This window comes from Pristiophorus japonicus, chromosome 8 (genome assembly GCF_044704955.1).
Source record: "Pristiophorus japonicus isolate sPriJap1 chromosome 8, sPriJap1.hap1, whole genome shotgun sequence".
Classification (NCBI taxonomy): Eukaryota; Metazoa; Chordata; class Chondrichthyes; family Pristiophoridae; genus Pristiophorus; species Pristiophorus japonicus.
Window position 1 is genome coordinate 135,577,284 of NC_091984.1, and position 19,953 is coordinate 135,597,236.

Genomic DNA, 19,953 nt, shown 5'->3' on the forward strand with positions numbered 1-19,953 from the left:
AGGATCGGACCAAGTCAGCATGGATTTATGAAAGGGAAATCATGCTTGACGATCTTCTGGAATTTTTTGAGGATGTAACTAGCAGAGTGGACAAGGAAGAACCAGTGGATGTGGTGTATTTGGACTTTCAAAAGGCTTTTGACAAAGCACATGGTATTGGGGGTAATGTACTGACGTGGATAGAGAACTGGTTGGCAGAAGGAATGATCAGCCATGATCTTATTGAATGGCGGTGCAGGCTTGAAGGGCCGAATGGCCTACTCCTGCACCTATTTTCTATGTTTCTACCATCCTTTCAGGCAGTGAGTTCCACACCTACACCACCCACTGGATGAAAAAAGTTCTCCAACTCCTCCCAATCCTTCTACCAATTACTTTAAATCGATGCCCCCTGGTTATTGACCTCGGCTCAAGGAAATAGGTCTTTCCTATCTACTCTATCTAGACCCTTCATAATTTTATGCACCTCAATCAAGTCTCCTCAGCCGCCTCTGTTCCAAAGAAAACAACCCCAGCTTATCCAATCTTTCCTCAAAGCTAAAATTCTCCAGTCCTGGCAACATCCTCATAAATCTCTTCTGTACCTTCTCTAGTGCAATCATATTCTTCCTGTAGCATGGTGACAAGAATTGTATGCAGTATGGTAGCTGTGGCCTAACTGGGTGTTTTATACAGTTCAAGCATAACCTCCCTGTTCTTGTAGTCTATGCCTCGGCTAATGAAGGAAAATATCCTGAATGCCTTTTTAACCACCTTATCTACCTGTCCTATCTTGAGGGATCTGTGGACATGTGCTCCAAGGTCCCTCTGTTCCTACATACTTCAGTGTCCTACCATTTATTGTGTATTTCCTTGACTTGTTAGTCCTCCCCAAATGTTTTACCTCATACTTCTCTGGATTGAATTCCATTTGCTACTTTTCAGCTAATCTGACCAGACCATTGATATCTTCCTGCAGACTGCAGCTTTCTTCCTCACTATTAGCTACATGGCCAATTTTTGTATCATCTGCAAGCTTCTTAATCATGCCCACTACATTGAAGTCTAAATCATTGATATATACCCCAAAACGCAAGCGATCCAGTGTTGAGCCCTGTGGAACCCCACTTGAAACAGCATTCCAGTCATAAAAACACCATTTTTTGGTAATGTGAGTGAAGAACAGCTTTTGTATTTACATAAGAACATAAGAAATAGGAGCAGGAGTAGCCATACAGCTGCTTGAGCCTGCACCACCATTTAATAAGATCATGGCTGATCTGATTATGGACTACGCTCCACTTCCCTGCCTGCTCCTCATAACCCTTTATTCCCTTGTCGCTCAAAAATCTGTCTATCTCCGCCTTCAATAACCCAGCCTCCACAGCTCTCTGGGCAGAGAATTCCACAGATTTACAACCCTCTGAGAGAAGAAATTCCTCCTCATCCCAGTTTTAAAAAGGTGGCCCCTTATTCTGAGACTGTGCCCCCTCGTTTTAGTTTTCCCTATGAGTGGTATTATATTCTTTTTCTGTCCAGCTTCTCAATGCAATTAAGTGTTTGCCTAAACTAAACTTTCAACAAACATTGTAATTGTAGATTATTACATGATCAAAATGATCTTGCGATAGAGTAAACAAAATTGTTGATATAGGTTTCATACAGGCCAATTTTCTTTAGTATATTCATTCTCAGGATGTGGGCATCATTGGCAAGACCAGCATTTATTGCCCATCCTAGTTGCCTTTGAGAAGGTGGTGGTGAGCTGCCTTCTTGAACCATGGCAGTTCATGTGGTGAAGGTACTCCCATAGTACGGTTAGGTAGGGAGTTCCAGAATTTTGATCCAGACGATGAAGGAACAGCAATATATTTCCAAGTCAGGATGGTGTGTGACTTGGAGGTAATGGTGCTCCCCTGCTCTTGCTGCCCTTGCCTTGCTCGGTGGTGGAGGTCGCAGCTTTAGGAGGTTCTGTCAAAGAAGCCTTGGCAAGTTGTTGCAGTGCATCTTGTAGATAGTACACATTGCAGGTGGTGGAGCAAGTGGATGTTTAAGATGATGGATTGGCTACTAATCATCCGGGTTTTTTTTTCTTGAATAATGTTGAACTTCTTGAGCGTTGTTGCAGCCGCACCCATCCAGGAAAATGGAGAGTCATCCATCACATTCCTGACTTGTCCCTTGTAGATGATGGGGAAGCTTTGGGGAATCAGGAGGTGAGGCACTAGTAGCCACTGTATTTATTTAGCTGGTCCAGTTGAGTTTCTGGTCAATGACGCCCCCCAGGATGTTGATTGTCGGGCATTCGGCAGTGGTAATGCCGTTGAATGTCAAGTGGGGGTGGTTAAACTCTTGTTGGAACTGGTCATTGCCCAGCACTTAGGTGGTGCGAATGTTACTTGCCACTTTCTATAACAAGCCTGTATGTTGTCCAGGTCCTACCGCAAGGGAGCATGGACTGCTTCATTACCTGAGGAATTAGGAATTGAGCTGACCACTACAATCATCAGCGAGCAGCCCCACTTCAGACCTTCTGATGGAAGTAAGGTCATTAATGAAGTGACTGGGACACTCCCCTGAGGAACTCCTGTAGCAATGTCCAACAGTGCGAGCTGATAATGCTGTGGCGAAGCAATAGGACCTCAGTGAATGGTGGGATCAACAGCTATCTTCTTAACCAGTGAGCTTTAATGATTGAGAAAGAAACAGAAATGACTGAGAAGGAGAGTTAATTTGAGTCAAATCAAGTACAGAAAGAGAAATATTTAGATTGAGAGTGAACAAAATACAAATGAAAAGTAAGAAAAAAATGTTTAAAGTTTTTAACATTTTTAAAATCTCGAAGAACAATTTCCCACGAGAGGAAAGTCACTCAAATTTAAATTGTTCAATTTCTGGGCCAAAGGTTGATTTAGCAGTACATTAAGAATGATAATTTGCGTTGTTAATAACCAGATTTAACTTTCTGTGGCGCGTTTAATGGTTAATTGATGTGAAAATCCAGCAACCTCTTCAAAATAACGGGGAGGCATAAAGTGGCTAGCAAGTTCTGGAGATTCGCAACTCGTATGTATCTCTTAATCCCTTGAACTTTCTGGCTGATTTCTTCTCTGATTTCCTCTCGCATCCTCGGTGATTTCAACCTCCATCTCAACTCTTCTTGCTCTCTCGCCTCTGAGTTCACTGTCCTCCTTTATTCCCTAAATCTTTCCCTCCATATAAACTCTCCCACCCATATTCACGGCCGCCCCCTCGATTTCCATCTCACATGGCCTCGCTACTCCCATTGTAACCAGTGTTTCCCGTAAGCTGTGCTTTGTTCTGCACGGCCTGTTTCTTTTTAATGCATGGTCCCTTGTTAATTTTCTGCGCATGTGCAGTATTTACAATGTAAAAGCCGGTGAGCGGGCCTGCACAGGACCTTGCAGATGACTGCAGTGTCTTGTACGCGCAGCTTCGTGGGAACGTTGATCGTAACTGTCACTGATAAAGGCAATCTCTGATCATTTCCTTGTATCGTGCTCTACCCATATTCCCTCCCAACACCCGCCCCCCCGCCCTGCACACTTCTTTGTGCCAGCCCTGGAAATAAAACTTTCCCTCAAGTCACTTACCACTGCGCTTTCAAATTCCCAACTATCTAGCCTTTGGCCTACAATTCATCATGACATTTCTGCAGTCACCAAACTGCTAAATTACCCTCTCCACCACCAACTCCGATGCCCTTGTCCTCATTAAAACCATTACTCTCCCTCACCCTAGTCGTTCTACCTGGTATACCTCCTCATCTCCGCTCCATTTAAGTCCTAGGGATACAGATTTGAACATCTGAGATGACATCTGGTTTAACCATCCTTCGTCACTTCTGGCTGGACTGCATAAAGCATTATCGGGTCCTGCTCTCCATTGCTAAAACTTATTGTTCAAAGATTTTCCAGAAATACAAAGATAACCTCCGACTTCTATTCTCCATCACAAACTGTCTTAAACCATTCGTCCCTGCCTCCTCCACCCTCCCTTCCATCAACAAATGCAAGGAGCTCATGGACTTTTTGATCTCCGAGACCGAAACCATCAGTTCAGCTGCCTTTGCTGCTTCCCTCCCTTCCCCAATCCACCAGGCCAAACTTCCCCTAATGTTCCCCGCTACCCTAGCCTTTAACTCTCAGGTTTTTAGTATCTAACCTATCTCCTGCCTTGCTCTCTCTGAGCTCATGTTCATGAGACGGCCCTCCAACTCCCTCAATCCTATTCCAACCAAACTGTTGACCACCCAACATCCCTTCCTGGGCCCATGTTAACTCATATTGTGAACTGTTCCCTCTCCTCTGCTGCCATCACCTTTTGCCACAAGAAACCCACCCATGACCTCTCTGTCCTCGCAAACTACTGCCCCATCTTCAACATCCCTTTTCTCTCAAGTTCTTGAATGTGTTGTAGCCTCCCAAATCCATGCCCATCTTTCGCACAATTCCTTGTTTGAATTCCTCTAATCAGGTTTCCCGCCCCAGACTGTTAACGGCCCATATCAAAATCACAAAAGACTTTCTTTGTAACTGTGACTGTAATAAACTATCCCAACTCATCCTTCTCGAACTATCTGCAAAATTTGACACAGTTGACCACATTATCCTCCTCCAACGCCTCTCCTCCGTTGTCCAGCTGAATGGAACTGCCTGTGCTTGGTTCCATTCTTATCTATCGGATCGCAGCCAGTGAATCACCTGCAATGGCTTCTCTTCCCACTCCCGTATCATTACCTCTGGAGTCCCCCAAGGATCAATTCTTCGCCCCCTTCTATTTCTCATCTACATGCTACCCCTACCGCAGTATCATCCGAAAACACAACAGGTTCCACGCATGTATGCTGAGGGTATTTGGTTCTATCTCGCCACCACCTCTCCGGACCCCTCCACTGTCTAGGATTTGTCACACTGCTTGTCAATATTGGATGGGCAGAAATTTTCTCCAACTAAATATTGGGAAGACTGAAGCAATTGACTTTGGTCCCCGCCACAAACTGCGTTCCCTGGCAACTGTCTGCAGCTGAGCCAGACCGTTTGCAACCTTGGTCTTGTGTTTGACCCCGCGATGAGCTTCCAACCATATATCTGCTTCATCGCCTAGACTGCCTAGTTCCACCTCCGTAACATCACCTGACTCCGACCCTGCCTCAGCTCACCTGCTGCTGAAGCCCTCATCCATATCTCTGGATTGACTCTTCCAGTGCTCTCCTGGGCAGCCTCCCATCTTCCACCCAATATAAATTTGTGCTCATCCAAAACTCTGCTGACTGTATCTTGACTTGCTCCAAGCCTTGTTCACCCATCACCCCTGTGGTTGCTGACCTGCACTGGCTCATGGTCTGGGAACACCTCAATGTTAAAATCCACATTGTTGTTTTCAAATTCCTCCATAGCCTTGGCTCTCCCTATCTCTCTCATCTCCTCCAGCCCTTCAAACATTCAAGATCTCTGCGCTGCTCCAATTCCTGGTCTCTTGCATAACTCCGATTTTAATTGCTCCATTGGCGGCCGTGCTTTCAGCCGCCTTGGCTCTGGAATTCCCTCCCTAAACCCCTCTGTCTCTCTACCTCTCTCTCCTTTTAAGATGCTAATACCTATACAACCTATGGGCTCAATTTTCCCCAATGCCATTTTTTGGCATATTTGAAGTGTTATTTTGGGGACCGACCATGCCAAAAAAAAATCTTTAAAGTTTCCCTGTTCTATTTTTGAAATTGGCGCCGCGCAGCCTGTCCTTTAGCTTTTTTTGGGGGGGGGGGGGGGGAAAGCCTAATGTCTGTGCCGAAAAAACAATCTCCCCCCCCCTTTCTGCGCATGCGCGGGGGAAAAAAGAAATGAAATTTTTTACGTAACTGGTATGGACGCGCATGCCCAGTACACCTCCCAGTCTGCATTCAGACATTTTTAAAGAGGCACTTGTGTGTGAGAACTTTAATTCTGAGTGACGTGAGAGAACTTTCATTCTGAGTGCAACGCGGCTTAAAGACCAAGAATTCCTCACAGGATGAAGTGCAGGCCCTGGTTACTGTAATTGAGGCCAGATGGCATGAGCTGGACATCTGCACAAGGTCAAATAAAAGTTTCACCAAAAGAAATGAAGAAACGCTAGAACCAACTTTCATAAGATTACTGTGCAATGGTGACCACCCCGAGGTACGGAGGCCAGTGCAAAAAGAAGTGGCAGAACCTTGGTCAAGCAGTTAGTGTAAGTGATATTTTCATTTATTCACTGGAGTTGCAATTGTAAATGTGTCCATTTGTATGTCCCTCCCAGCAGAAAGACGCCCTCTCTAACAAGTTATATTTTCATCTTTGCAGAGGAAGGTGGCACACAACAAAAGAGAGAGAACTCGAACAGGAGGAGGCTGGCAAATCTGCACCCACTGACACCCGTGGAAGACAGGGTCGCTGCTTTGATGGGTCCTGCCTGGAGAAAAGCAACCACCACTGCACAAGCTGGGCCCACACTAGTGGGGGGGGGGGAAAAGGTAAATTCCTGCAAATTCCACATTCTGGCTTTGCTAAATTATGTATTGCGCGGGCTAGTCATGCTTCGGTTCATGGGGATGTCTCCGTCAGCTACGCTTCGGTTGATGCAATGTGCTATCATTCATCGTGGTCCTTCAAATGAGCCTGCTACCTGCGCTGTGTGAGCCTACTCATGCCACCCTGCCCCCTCCTCTACTGCTAACCATTTGTCTGTTCCGTTATATTTTGTAGAACTTGAAGCAAACCCTGACGAGGCTGAAGCCGATGCAGAAGAAGATTCAGACGTGGTCGAGCCTGAAGAGGAGAACATCTTCCAATCCGACCTTCCAGACCAAGAGCATGGGGGTGAGGGGGGAGGGGGAAGAGTATGAAGCCCCCACTGTTGTACTCACTCTGGAGGATGTGCTGGTTGCTGCCCATTGAGGTGCCAGCCCCTTTCCTGAGTGGTGCGAGAGTTGGGACATTTCATGGTTTCACATTGTCCGAGGCTGCAGGTTCCAGTGGGGTGCAGAAAGCCTCATCCAGGACCCCATCGTCCGAGGCTGCAGGTCCCAGTAGGGTGCAGCGAGCCACACCGAGGGTGAGGAGGGATGGGGAGCTTGATGATGCTTTTCTGAGGTGCAGGATGTAACAGATGTGGTTTAGATGATGGCAATGAGTGGGGAGAGCATTGACCTTATGCGATCACTCCTGGACACCATCAGTGGGATGGGTGTGAGGTATCGGAACTGTCAGGAGAAGTAACAGCACTCTCGCGAGAAATGGGAACACTGTCCGGGCACATTAGCGATGGAATGTCACAGGTAGCTGATACACTGTCGATGAATATGAGGGAGGGAATGTCGCAGGTAGCTACATCATTAAGGGAACACGCCCAGACCCCGTGGTCATTGACGGAATCAATTGCCACTCCCACTCCAATCCCCAGACCAACCTCTGAAAAGGCCCAAGCCGGGCCTTCCACATTACCACCTGCCCACGCCCCCCAACAAGAAGTATGCATTACCTGAGATGCTCGAAAGAATAAGCTTGGTACCAACCCGAGAAACACTGCGCCACCACCTGCAGGCAGGGGTGGAGTCACCAACACCAAGCGCAGCGGGCGGTCTTCGAATAAGGTGTAGGAGAGATGGGTGCAGCCTTTCTTTGCTGCTGTTATTGTTACTGTTGTAACTGTTCTCAAATTAAAAGTTTTTTGTAAATTTACAAGTTTAAAAGTTTGTAAGTGATCTTAACTGAATAGTTTAAAGTTTGATACAAGAATATTTTTGTTAAATCTAAGTACAAACAAGTGTTAAAATATATTTTAAATTATAACTGAATCATTTACATTATTTGTTCTATTATTAACACAACACAACATTACAGAACAGGTCCAAACAGTAAACACAGTCCATTTGGAATAGTTGCCGCTGAGCCTTCAGGCAGCAAAGCGTTCACTGATGAGCTGCTGGAGCAATCGTTAAAGGGGCACGGCGACGCGTCCTCCTCTGCCATTGTGCTCCAGGTTCAGGTAGTTGCATGGCTTCCTCGTCCTCTGCATCTTCCTCCTCCTCATCAACCACTCTCACCTCAGGTGGGTCTTCTACTACCAGCAGTTGCTTCCTCATGATGGCTAAGTTATGCAGCATGCAGTAGACAACAGTGAACTGACCAACAACCTCGGGAGTATTGTAAGTAGCCTCCAGAATGGTCCAGGCATTGGAAACGCTGTTTTAAGATGCCAATGGTCCTCTATTATGTTGCAATGTGCGACATGTTATTCCCGCTTAGCTTCCATCCATAGGGGTGTCATGAGCCAGGTGGCGAGGCTGTATCCTTTCTGCCCCAGCAGGCAGCTCCCAGTGTGATGCATGTCGTCACAGATGAGCTGCACATACATGAAAAGTGGAAGCCTTTTCTGTTCCTGTACATCTCTCAATCATCCAAAGGTGCTCGCAAAGTACCACCCCACCACAGAACCTCTCCTCATCAGGCTCAAGGGTTGAAGTGCCGGCCGGCAGAATCACTCCCTTGCCTGGACACGGGCTCGGGGCTCGGCTTCCATGCCCCACTCTCCCCCGGGCTTCTTTTGAAGCTGCTGAGGTGGACAGTATTGAGGATGAAAACAAAGCTTCAGAAAATGATCACATATAGCCTAAGGTTTCTCATCACTTATCTAAGTGGCTGGCAGTTCAGTTTGGCTTCCACCCCACCAACCCTGTCCCCCCAGGCTTTTTTTGAAGCCACACCCTATGTCTGGGCGAGGGAGCAATTCTGCTGGCCGATGCTCGAGCCCGGTGAGGAGACGTTCTGTAGTGGGGTGGTACTTTAAAAATAATCAAAAATTAAAGAATTGCATTCGACTTCCAATTTCTCACTTTTGACTTTGAAAAAAATTAACATTTATGATGCATCTTCTCTGCCTTCTTGACTCCCTGCAAAATTTCGGCTAAATCAGTGGCGTCTTTCTGCGCCGATTTTATAATGTGTGCTGCTTTTTTTTTTTTAAAAAGTGCCCAGAAGGTTTTCTTGGGAGTCATATACCCCGTCCTAGGAAATATGTAAGCTGGTCAAACTTGCGCAGACATCAGGTTACGCCTTCTATGATGCAAAAAAATCATAACCTAAAAAATTCGTACCTAACTGAATTACACTGGTGCAGAAACTTGGAGATTTTTATTTACTCCAAAAAAAAATGGTGCACGCCAAAAGAACAATGCAGATAATTTTTGAAAATTGGGCCTTTGATCGAGCATTTGGTCATCTGTCCTGATGGCTCCTTCTGTGACTTGGTGTCAAAAATCTTTTTATTGATCTCTCTCTTGTTAAGTACCTTGGGAAGATTTGCTACGTTAAAGGTGCTATATAAATGCAAGTTGTTGATTATCACATTAATAACGGCTGTTATTTTTACAGCAAGATCCGGCTTATGGCATTCTGGGCATGGAATATAAAAATATAGTAACAGTCCATTGTGCAGTAATTTTGTTCGAATGCCGTGCAGAACTTTCACGGGCCCCATTTTTGAAATGCACTCTAAGGGAAATTGGCTCTGTTGATTTTCTGTGGGCAACACAAGACCTACTAGTAAATATATATGTGCAGGCATATTGAGGATTTTATTCTAACTAACTAGCTACAAATGGCAGACATCTTGTGAATTAAATATTTATGCCCAACAGTAATTCTTCATTTAAATTGAGGAAGTTGAAGTTCTTAATAATATGTGACATAATGGTCTCCAAGTGGGATCTCAGGGTTCAAAAAAAATTTCCTTCAGTGGATGCAATTCAAGTTTGAATTTTGGAGTGAATCTCCGCAAAGAAGATTATGAGCCATTATATTATTTTTACACATCAGAATATTGGCGTTCTGTTTCTAGTGGGATATTGTGCATGTGAAACAATAACTATTAGGTCATGAATATGATGCAATTCTCCTTGTGTTTTTCTCCGCCATCATGTGTAACTATGTAAAGTATAGTTGTTTGCAGGGAACCAATTTGGTGGACTGTAATCTTACACATTCATGACATTTTTGTTTATAAGAAATGTTTTTTTGTGTTACAAAAGAGTACATAACCTACACATACCAAAAACTTACGATTCTTGCGTGCCTTGTGGTCATCAGCTACCCATTGCAATTTGAGAAAATCAAGACAAAAAGCTTGGCCTCTAGGCGCAAAACACCTAATCTGATCAAGTTGCTGTGTATGCATGGATCATTTTGTAGAACCTCAACAGAGCCTTTTCTGATATCCTGATGCATGAAATTACAGGTATAAAGTCCTGAAATCTGAAACTTCGGGACCGAAGCCATTCTGGTTTCCTGGTTTTTCTGGATTTCGGAGAAGAAATCCAATGCCCCGAATCCGGAAACCACTGGACAGAGTTTTGGGTATTTCCAGATTTCGGGGACAATCCGATGTCCAGAATCCCAAAACCCTTGGGCTGAATTTCAGGTATTTCTGGATTTCGGAGACAATCCGACGTCCCGAATCCGGAAACCCTTGGGTCGACTTTCGTGTATTTCTGGATTTCAGAGTATTACATCCGACGGCCCGAATCCGGCAACCTTGAGGCCAGGTCGTGCTGAACTGTGTGTGTTTTTGGATTCCTGCTTGGAAAAAGGCACGTACAGCTTAAAAGTCTGGTTTTCGAGAATTATTTCCGGATTCCGGACAACGACTCTTGCAATCTGCACAATGTCCGGTTTTCGGACAGTTCTGTTTTTTAGAACTCTGGATTTTGGACGTTCTAATCTACTTGTACGGACATTAGGGACTATACATATATGTGGTGGGGGGAGCCTGACTTTGCAGGCTCACTTCAAGGCGAAGTCAGTTGTGTGAAGCTATGTTGAAGGTAGCTGTAACTTGAGCCCTCTTAGTCTTCAGAATATATCTTTTTATCTTTCTTGCCTTTCTACCAGAATTGCAGTTTTATTTTACTTGCATTACTGTTACTCCTCAAAATTCTAATATCTATTCTATCTACTTGACAAAAGTTTGAGAAATAACCTGCTGTGCCCACTGGAACAAATAAATGACACACCTTTAGAAGAAATGTTTTTGAGGTTGTGCATTTTGCAATGCAATCTCTTGAAAAACATTATGTAAGTGTTTACCAGGTACTCCTCTTCGCATACGATTATCACAGTGTTTAATCCTTAAAGCCTTAAAATCACAAGAGCAGTGCTCTGCAACAGATGACATTTTAGTTGAAAAGTATTCTTTGTTGCTGTTTTTTTGTATTTTTTCATATTTTACTGTTGATAAATGGTATTGTTTCACACTGGTTATTGTGGTATCATAAAGCAATTACAAATTAATGTTGGGGAAGTATCGTATTCCTGTTATGTGCTAAATTTTAATTGCACTGAGTTTGAGCTAATTGGAATTCAGCCACTGGTGTTGGCAAAGTTGAGACAGAATTATGTCATTGCTATTATTTGTTGAATATTAACATTGCCATCTGCTACCCTGTTGAAAGTATCAGAGGTGAAATAAGAGGTTTATCCTGGTTCAGCTGGGTTGCATTTCATTTCAGACTTTTCCCCGGTAATCTACTTTTATTGCATAATTCTCGATTTTTACTGAGGAAGTTTACTTAATTAAATTGTCTCTTTCAAGCTGTAGCAAGCAAAAGATAATAGATTTATATTAAAACTGCCAAGATTAACTAATGCCAAATTCTTTGAAGCCACAGATAAGCTTGAGCATGTTTCATTAAAGTCGGCCAAATAGATATTTTAAATGAATGGTACAAACTTAGAATCTGTTACATTTCTGAAAATTAGTGTGAGAATCAATTGAAACGAATTCTGTAAATGTAGATTGTTCTTCTTTAATATATTCTGTGCTCGTCAAAGTGAGGGATGTGTTTATCGGTTAGTTGGAACATTTTCTTTGCATTAAGGTGTATTAGTAGACTCGACTTGTTGAGTGTAATTATACGGCTAGTGGTCAGTGGTTGTTGGAGCTCTCGGGACAATCGGGAAGTAGCATAGCCTCGTGATGGAGGTCGAGCTTAATCACTTTCAAGTACACCAGGAAATCGGGTTGTATTAATTGGTTGTGATTTAATGTAATACTGTAAAACCATCGGAGCAGGCCAGGGAGCGGAAGCAGCAGCGTGGCAGCCTGGCCCAGCAGTCTGCACGGCCCTCGGCCTGAGAGCACCATCGGAGCAGACCAGGAAGTGGAAGGAGCAGCGTGGCGGCCTGGCCCAGCAGCCTTTATGGCCCTCGGCCTGAGAGCAACATTGGAGCAGGTCGGGGAGTGGAAGGAGCAACGTGGTGGCATACCAGTCCAGGGAGCAGCACGTGCTGGAGCAGGAGAGCAACAGCAGTGAAAAGTGACATCACAAAGATCCAGGTCGGTGATTGGAGCGTGGGCAGGTACAGCAGGAGCGATGAGGTCGGAGTGAAGGAGCGGCGAGAGATTGTAGAGGGACGTGATCATGGCCCAGGAGAGGCGTGAGTTTGGGGCCCAGAAGAGGCGAGGGCCCAGGGGCAGCACGGCCAGCCCACACTGCGATATGTGTGCGCACTCGATCCGTGCAGCAGAGCTGGTCTCCAGTCGTCTTGGTTAATCCTTGTCACTGGACCAAGACCTGGCTCTGTCAAGCCCGTGTGGTGGCTGGTGTGCAACGGCCACCACACGTTAAAAATCCACGCACAGGCATCTTCCACCCTTCAAGATTTAGTTCGGGACCTGTAATTTTAGGTCCATCATTGAAACACCTGTGAACTTTTTGGCGTGGAAGCAAGTCATTCTTGATTCGAGGGACTGCCTATGATGATGATGATGGTAGAACAGTTGTATAAGAATACACAATAAATGGTAGGATACTGAGAAATATAGAGGAACACAGGGACCTTGGAGTGCATGCCCATCGATCCCTGAAGGTAGCAGGACAGGTCGAAAAGGTGGTTAAGAAGACATGGGGAATACTTTCCTTTATTAGCTGAGGCATAAAATATAAGAGCAGGGAGGTTATGCTTGAAATATATAAAACACTAGTTAGGCAACTATACTGCATACAATTCTGGTCTTCACATTACAGGAAGGATATGATTGCACTGGAGAGGGTACAGAGGAGATTTACGAGAATGTTGCCAGGACTGGAGAATTTTAGCTATGAGGAAAGATTGGATAGGTTGGAGCAGAGGTGGCTGAGGGGAGACTCAATTAAGATGTATAAAATTATGAGGGGCCCAGGTAGAGTAACTAGGAAGGGTTAGTTCACTTAGCACAGAGGTCAGTAACCAGAGGGCATAGAATTAAAATAATTGATCGAAGGATTGGTGGGAGTTGAGGAGAACTTTTTTCATCCAGGGGGTGGTGTGGGTGTTGAACTCGCTGCGTGAAAGGGTACTTGGATATGCACTTGGAAGTGCTGTAATCTACAAGGCTACGGACCAAGAGCTGGACAGGGGGATTAGGCTGGATAGCTCTTTTTTTGCCGACACACAGGATGGGCCAAATAGCCTCATTCTGTGCCGTAAATTTCTGTGATTCTATAAGAACAATACTGAAAAGTTATAAAACTTGTTTAAAACCATTTGAGCTTGAATCACGCGGATATTATTTTTGAAAGACTAAGGGCTACAAATTCATGTGTTGAGTGCCACTTTGCAGCGTCATGAAATGGCGATAAAATGGCGGTTGCCGCTTTTTCACCAGAGGAGCAAGACACAGAGGAGGAGGAATCAGACAGAAGGATGTATCCCAGATAGCCCCTTTTGTGGCCGGGATATCCGGGATGGAATCATCTGCCTGCTGTCCCACTGGTTGGAGCAAGAGGTGCATAACTGAGGGAGGATAACGTACGAGGATACCCGCATATTGAATCCTTTCAGCCCTGCCGTTGGCCAAGGGTTCAACTATGCCCCTGCCGAGAATGGCCTGCACTGTCTCCTCCAAGGAGATGAGGTGAGGCTAGGAATGGGAGTTTTGCCTAGTCAATGGTGCAGATTGTTGGTAGGTGAGTGATTGGATGTTGTGCATTGAGCAGTGTGTGAGGCTAGTGGTGCAGTTGGAAGGAGACGGCTTTTGAAGATACATTCACTGACCTTAACCAGTAGTCTGAGGTCATGAAACTTCTTTGGTTACTGGCGCCAGGTGGTGGGGGCAGCATTGCTGGCAGTGACAGCCTTAGTGATCTATTCCCACAAAATTATTTCTGGGGGGGCCTCTTGGCCCCTGTGGGTAGAGGGTTGCTCTTGCAGTGTTGAGCCCCTGCACAAAGCTGAAGTACTGCGTGTGAGACCCTTGGCACCCTTTCCTGGCTTGCTGTGCCATTTGTGCTGGTACTGAGGCAGTTTTCTCATTTGTCGAGGTTAGGGAGGTTGCAGCTGAATATTCAAACATGCAACTTATTTTAAATATTGAATATTTCTTAAGACAGAAAGGGTTGAAAAATGTTTATTTTGTGTGGCTTCAGTGTGCATGGATCCTTTTAATTCTCAGACCTCTTTATAACCCACAATTCCCTGCGAGCTCCACAGCTTCATTAACAGAGGCTGTGGGAAGCACCAACGCTGTACCTGGCCAGAAATGTCATCCCGGAGCCCTCCAGCAAAGCCGCCAGGACGTTGTTGCATGGAAGGTGACTGCTGCGCCACCTATCTCCATGCCCCCAGACCAATTTCACTTGGTTAGCGCGACGGCCATTTCCAGCGGCCGTTAGCTGCAGTTCAACTTTGCTGGCGAGCACACATTTTTTTCCCCCCCTAACAACCTTTGCAACAGTAACTACGGAAAGAAATCCGCTAACAGTCATTAAGCTAGTAAATTATTTATGTCAGTAAAGCTATTTTTTAAACTCTAAGGTGCCATGACAAAATTGAAGAATGCTAAATCCTAGACAAAAAATCTTCATTTTTGTCACATTTGAATCATTTAGCATTTTTAACAGCATCTTGTAAGGCAACTATCATCTGGTCTGCTTTTCTGGATTCAAGCCTAGGTCCACAGGTGATGTTTGGATATTGCAGCCCAGAAACAGGCTAATTAAATATCAAAACAGGCTCAAGGGGCTGAAGGGTCTACTCTTGTTCCTGTGATAATGAGCCAAATGAGAGCTCCATCATCTGTATTTATTTTTTATGATCTTTATGCACTTTCTGCATCCATTTCAGTATAGCTTGTCCACATGTCATTCTCCTACTTCACAGTTAGGCTGTCTCCATATGTGTGCACCACTTTTTTACCAAGACCTGTAGAGAGCAAATGAGCAAGATGAATTTCCTGCATTTACATTACTAAAACTGTATATAGGTTTATGATTTTTAGAGGAAAAAGAGACAACAAGATAGAAAGGCAGACACTGCTGAGCATTATCTCCAGCCTCGCCATCGGCTACTCTCCTCAAAATGCCTTCACCAATGAAGGCCCATGTGCAGTTAGCTATGCTCCCATAATGTAAAATCACCTTTTGAGGTAGACATGGATAATGGGGCAGTTTTGGGTGGCCAGTGGATGGTACAATCGGGCCAGCCACCTGAGCATCTGAGTGGAAAGTCTGGCCAAATTTGATGGTTGGGCTTCAATTAGCATGTCATTGGCAAGCTGCCACATGTTTGCAACTGTGACAGTTGGTCGCCTAATTGGTGGGTGGGATTTTGGTCTTTGCACACACATATTTAAAGGCTGAATTCACCTGTTAAACACATGTTTCCTTTCACACAGCACAAATTGAGACTGGGTACAGGGATTTTTTCAAGGCAGTACAGGATGTTAAAAACAAATGCCCCGAGGTTCGACGACACAGTAGTGGATGTCCAGGTAGAGCAGGTGAGGACATGCAAGCGGGTTCTCTTTTGGATGGCACCATGTGCCTAAAGCAGCAAGCCTGGAGGGAGATGGCTGAAGTAGTAATTACCCAGAGCATCATCCAAAGGACATGGATTCAATGCACAAGAGGTTCAATGACCTGACTAGGACAGCAAGGGTGGGATTAATGTCTTGCTGACTTTATCTCTTTGCATTAGACCTTGCGACAGCAGTTTTTTTTGTCCACCTCATTCATCCCCAGCATGACGTACTATTCTTTTACCTACTCCACATGTTTCTCTAATCACATCCGGTCACTGCACCATCTCTCCTTGCACAAGCAGCAGTCTTTGGTCACAATTGGAAGGTCTTTCACTCTTCTGCTAACTGCTTGCATGTTTCTCGTTGGAGCCACTCTCTTGCACATGACCACCTCCTAATTCTTTTCCCAACTTGCTGCTTCTCCCTCTCAGCATGCATACGAGATGAAAATTCCTCTCATAGCTGCACAACACTTTACAGGAACCACTCACTAACTCATTTCAACACATTTTGCAGAAGAAGATGGCATGCAAGAAAGAGGACCAGAACTGTGGTGGGGGCTCCAAGCTCCAGGCCCTTGCCCAGATGGAAGAGGAAACTATGCTCATCATTGGTGAAGGCATTTTGAGGAGCGTAGCTGGTGGCGAGGCTGGAGGCAATGCTCAAGAGTGTCTGCCTTTCTATCTTGCCGTCTCATTCCTCTAGCAATCATATATAGAGGCAGGGTCTCTTTCCCCCCCCCCCCAACCCCCTTGGTGCTGCCCAGCACTGCCACTCATCTGCTGTTGTAAATTCTTCTTCTGCCCTGCCTATCCTTCTCCCTCTCCCCTTTATGTTTAGAGGGATATCTGCTAATGCACAGAGCTGTGCACTCAGCTGGGAGAATCTGCTAAATGAGTGGCTTGCGAAACAAAGTGGTGACAGGAATTTGGTGAGCAGGGGAAGGAGGTGCTAAGTGCTTTAAAAAAGGCAATAGTAAATATAGAAATCAGAGTAATTCATTAGATCTAAGGGGATAAAATTAAAATGAACTCAGCAGAGGATACCAACATTAAAGGGATCCGAATTGCATTAAATAAAAATCTGGTATTGTTGCTGGAACGGCAATTTCGCTAGTCGTGTGACTAGTAGTTGCCTGCGACCGTTCTTGAGTTAAATACCAAATGACACACGAGACAATGGTGGTCCCGTTAATGTTCATTTAATACAGAAGAAGTACAAGACTCACCACTTATACTTTATAGTTACCCAATAGGTCCCTGGATGATCAGTCCTGTCCTAACTCTGTTTCGTCAAGGGTCTCTTCCCTGGTGCCTACTTCTGCCGAGTGTTGCTCCTAGGTTCTCGCTGCCTAGGTGGAGTTTCCCCTCCTGGTTTATACTATTCTATAATCTGGCCCATCTCCTTTGACTACACATTTGTCTGTGCCCTGGTGATTGGGTTATTCTAGTTACAATCTGTACCATTGCCTTGATTACATTTTGTCTGTACCCTGTTGATTAGTATATTCTAGTTACTGGCGATGCTAAGGAAGCATGACTAATCAAGTTTCAATTGGCAATTCATTTTATGTTCAAGGCACCTTAACCTTACTCTCGGGGGTCTTTCCATTTTATGTTGCCATAGCCTGCATATTTCCACATTCTTCCCTTTGATCAATCATATATATATTAATGATTTGATCACAGTAGAGGTTCAGTTTCGATACGGGGTCCTCTTTGTCCATTTTGTAACGTTGTCCCTACTTGTACACATCCCAGTTGTAACTCCAATCTACGTACCAACTTTCTCTCATGTTACCATTATTATCAATGCTAGGAAAATTCTTGCTATCAAGATGACCGTAAGATGAGAGAAAAGTCTGATCCAGGGGTGGATATTTACATTCTCTCCCCAATTCCAAATCTCGTCCCACCAAGTGTCGATCTTAATTCGGGTGATTTCAGCTTCAATGTCTCTGGTATTTATTTCCATATTTTCGTAAATTCTGTACACCAAATCTAATTTATATCTGATTTCTGTTGGGTGTTCCTTTTGTAACTGGATGTTGAGGTCACTTCTGGCGAAATAAGTTTCCAGCTGGGTTTTCAAGGTTTCTTGTTCCGTGATATTGACTTGTCCTCTTCTTTCGATATTAATAATTGCTTCGTTTCCAATTCTCATAGGTATGAACGGATGAGTGCGGAAGCTTGGTTTGGGTATCGGGCAAATTTGTGTTCTGTAATGGTAGGTCCTTTCAGTAGTGGTGAAACAATAGGTCCCATTTCCCAAATAGGCACTACTGACGAATGTTTGGGCCCTCACATTCAACACGGTCAGAGTACAGTTCTTGACAGTGCTGTTCTTGAAACCACATTGGGCCTCGCTGTTAGGATAGATCTTGTATGGTCAGAGTACAGTTTGGGTAGTTCGGCTGCATTGGTGCAGACTGGTCCCAGTCATTCAGGTCGGTAGATTTACCGCATATGATACTGGTCAGGCCTATCCATACTCCGCCTTGTATGGTTCCAACATTCCTCAAGTCAAACAGAGTCATATTGGTCTGGTGATTGAATACTGGTATCCCCAATATTATTCCGATCGCTGGTGTTCCTCTTGGTCCGGCGCATTCCTTGTTGAACCACACCTTTCAGTGTTTTTGCAGCTGGCATCCATCTAGAGGATGGTGTTCCTTGTTCGAGGTCAGATTCTGAATTTGGGTAGTGTTGATCCAGGTGGGGACTTTACCCTCATTGACTTCCCTCAGGTTTTCCCATAATTGTTCTATTATCCAGTTTCCATAAATACTACACAAAACTTGCACCTGAGTTTGGTTCTCTGCTTTCTTGGCATTATTGATTAATTGGTTGATAGTCTGAGCGTGACTTTCCAATACGGTGACCATTCTTCTCTCCAGCTAACCGTCATCTTTTCCTGCCTCCGCTACCTGTCTCTGATTATTATTTAAACTATTTAAAACCTGCTTTTATTTGTCCGGTCAATCCCTTTATTTTCGCGTTCAGATTAGTAATATCTAAGGTATTGACTGTGGCCATTCCTGTCCTGTACGCTGTACCTATGTCATTTGCAATGCTTCTTTCCCGCCTACTCTTCCTTTCCGTCTTATTCGGTCCTATTTCTTGATCTCAATCGTAGTGAAGTCAGGTCCTGATACAATTTCCTTAACTTGTCTGGGCACCAGTTGAGTAACTGAATATTACTTAGGTTAAGTACAACAGGTATCAACTTATACTGTACATTGTCATACCCAACCTGATTAGTTTCTCGTAATACAACACCTCCCTTTGGTCCTGGTTCAATATATGGACATTCCCACTTATAGGGAGTTTCGGTAGTGGGCCGGGGGGTGGGGGGGGTGGGGTTGTCGATGGGATCCCGATGGTGGTTGGGGCTATTGTGGTGGTGGTGGTGGGAGATTGTTACCGACGCACTTAGTTTATCCTGATTTTCGCATTTGGACTTTATGTTGGTCCGGGGATTGCTGGTTATGTTGAATACAGAGGCGTTACTACTACATCCCATAAACAATTGTAATTGACCATTACCTTTGTTAATATAACAACATATTTCCCTTCCGGTCAGAGTACACTTGAGCCCTGTTGAGGGGTTGTTGGCCGAGGGGATCGTATAGTATCATTCTTGGCCTGCCAAATGGCTACTAACCATGACCTACCAAATGGGGTGATGTTGTTGGCTGGTCACATGGTTGCACCTAATACATGCCTTGGTTAGGCTACCATCCAGGCTGGTCTCATGTCACACTTTTGCTGTACCATTACAGTCACATACATTATTCTAGTTGTCAGGGCCTCCCAACTGCTTGCCGCAGTAGTACAGTTTGTGGAATGTGTGTCTCCAGTACCATTGGCAGAATAAAATACCTGTACTGGAGGACTAGAAGTGTTACCTTGGGTCTTTGCTGCCACGGCGAGGATGATTACCAAAATTAGTCTCTCCATGGTTACCCCCTCGTTACTACTTCTACTATCTAGTAAGGGGTTCTCCGTCTCTTCCCTCTGACTCCTGACACCCATTTACACAATTATATATTACAATGCAAATTACAGTAATAAACAAACACACAAAACACAAAATCATTAGTCCATATTTCCGCTCATTACTCCATTCGTCAGATCGGTCCCGAAAATGTTCTAATTC

General features: G+C 44.7%; 1 protein-coding gene across 13 annotated transcripts in view; it reads left to right on the forward strand.

Annotated features, from left to right (window-relative positions):
* fam20b (FAM20B glycosaminoglycan xylosylkinase) overlaps positions 1–19,953 on the forward strand; it is a 388,233-nt gene that overhangs the window by 213,271 nt on the left and 155,009 nt on the right. Inside the window, exon 1 of one of the 13 annotated variants that reach the window (XM_070887424.1) lies at positions 6,821–6,839. The exons of the other annotated variants lie outside the window; for them this stretch is intronic. The gene's annotated coding sequence lies outside the window, so the exon portion shown is untranslated. Of the gene's footprint in view, positions 1–6,820; positions 6,840–19,953 lie in introns of those variants that run through there. 13 annotated transcript variants of the gene reach the window in all.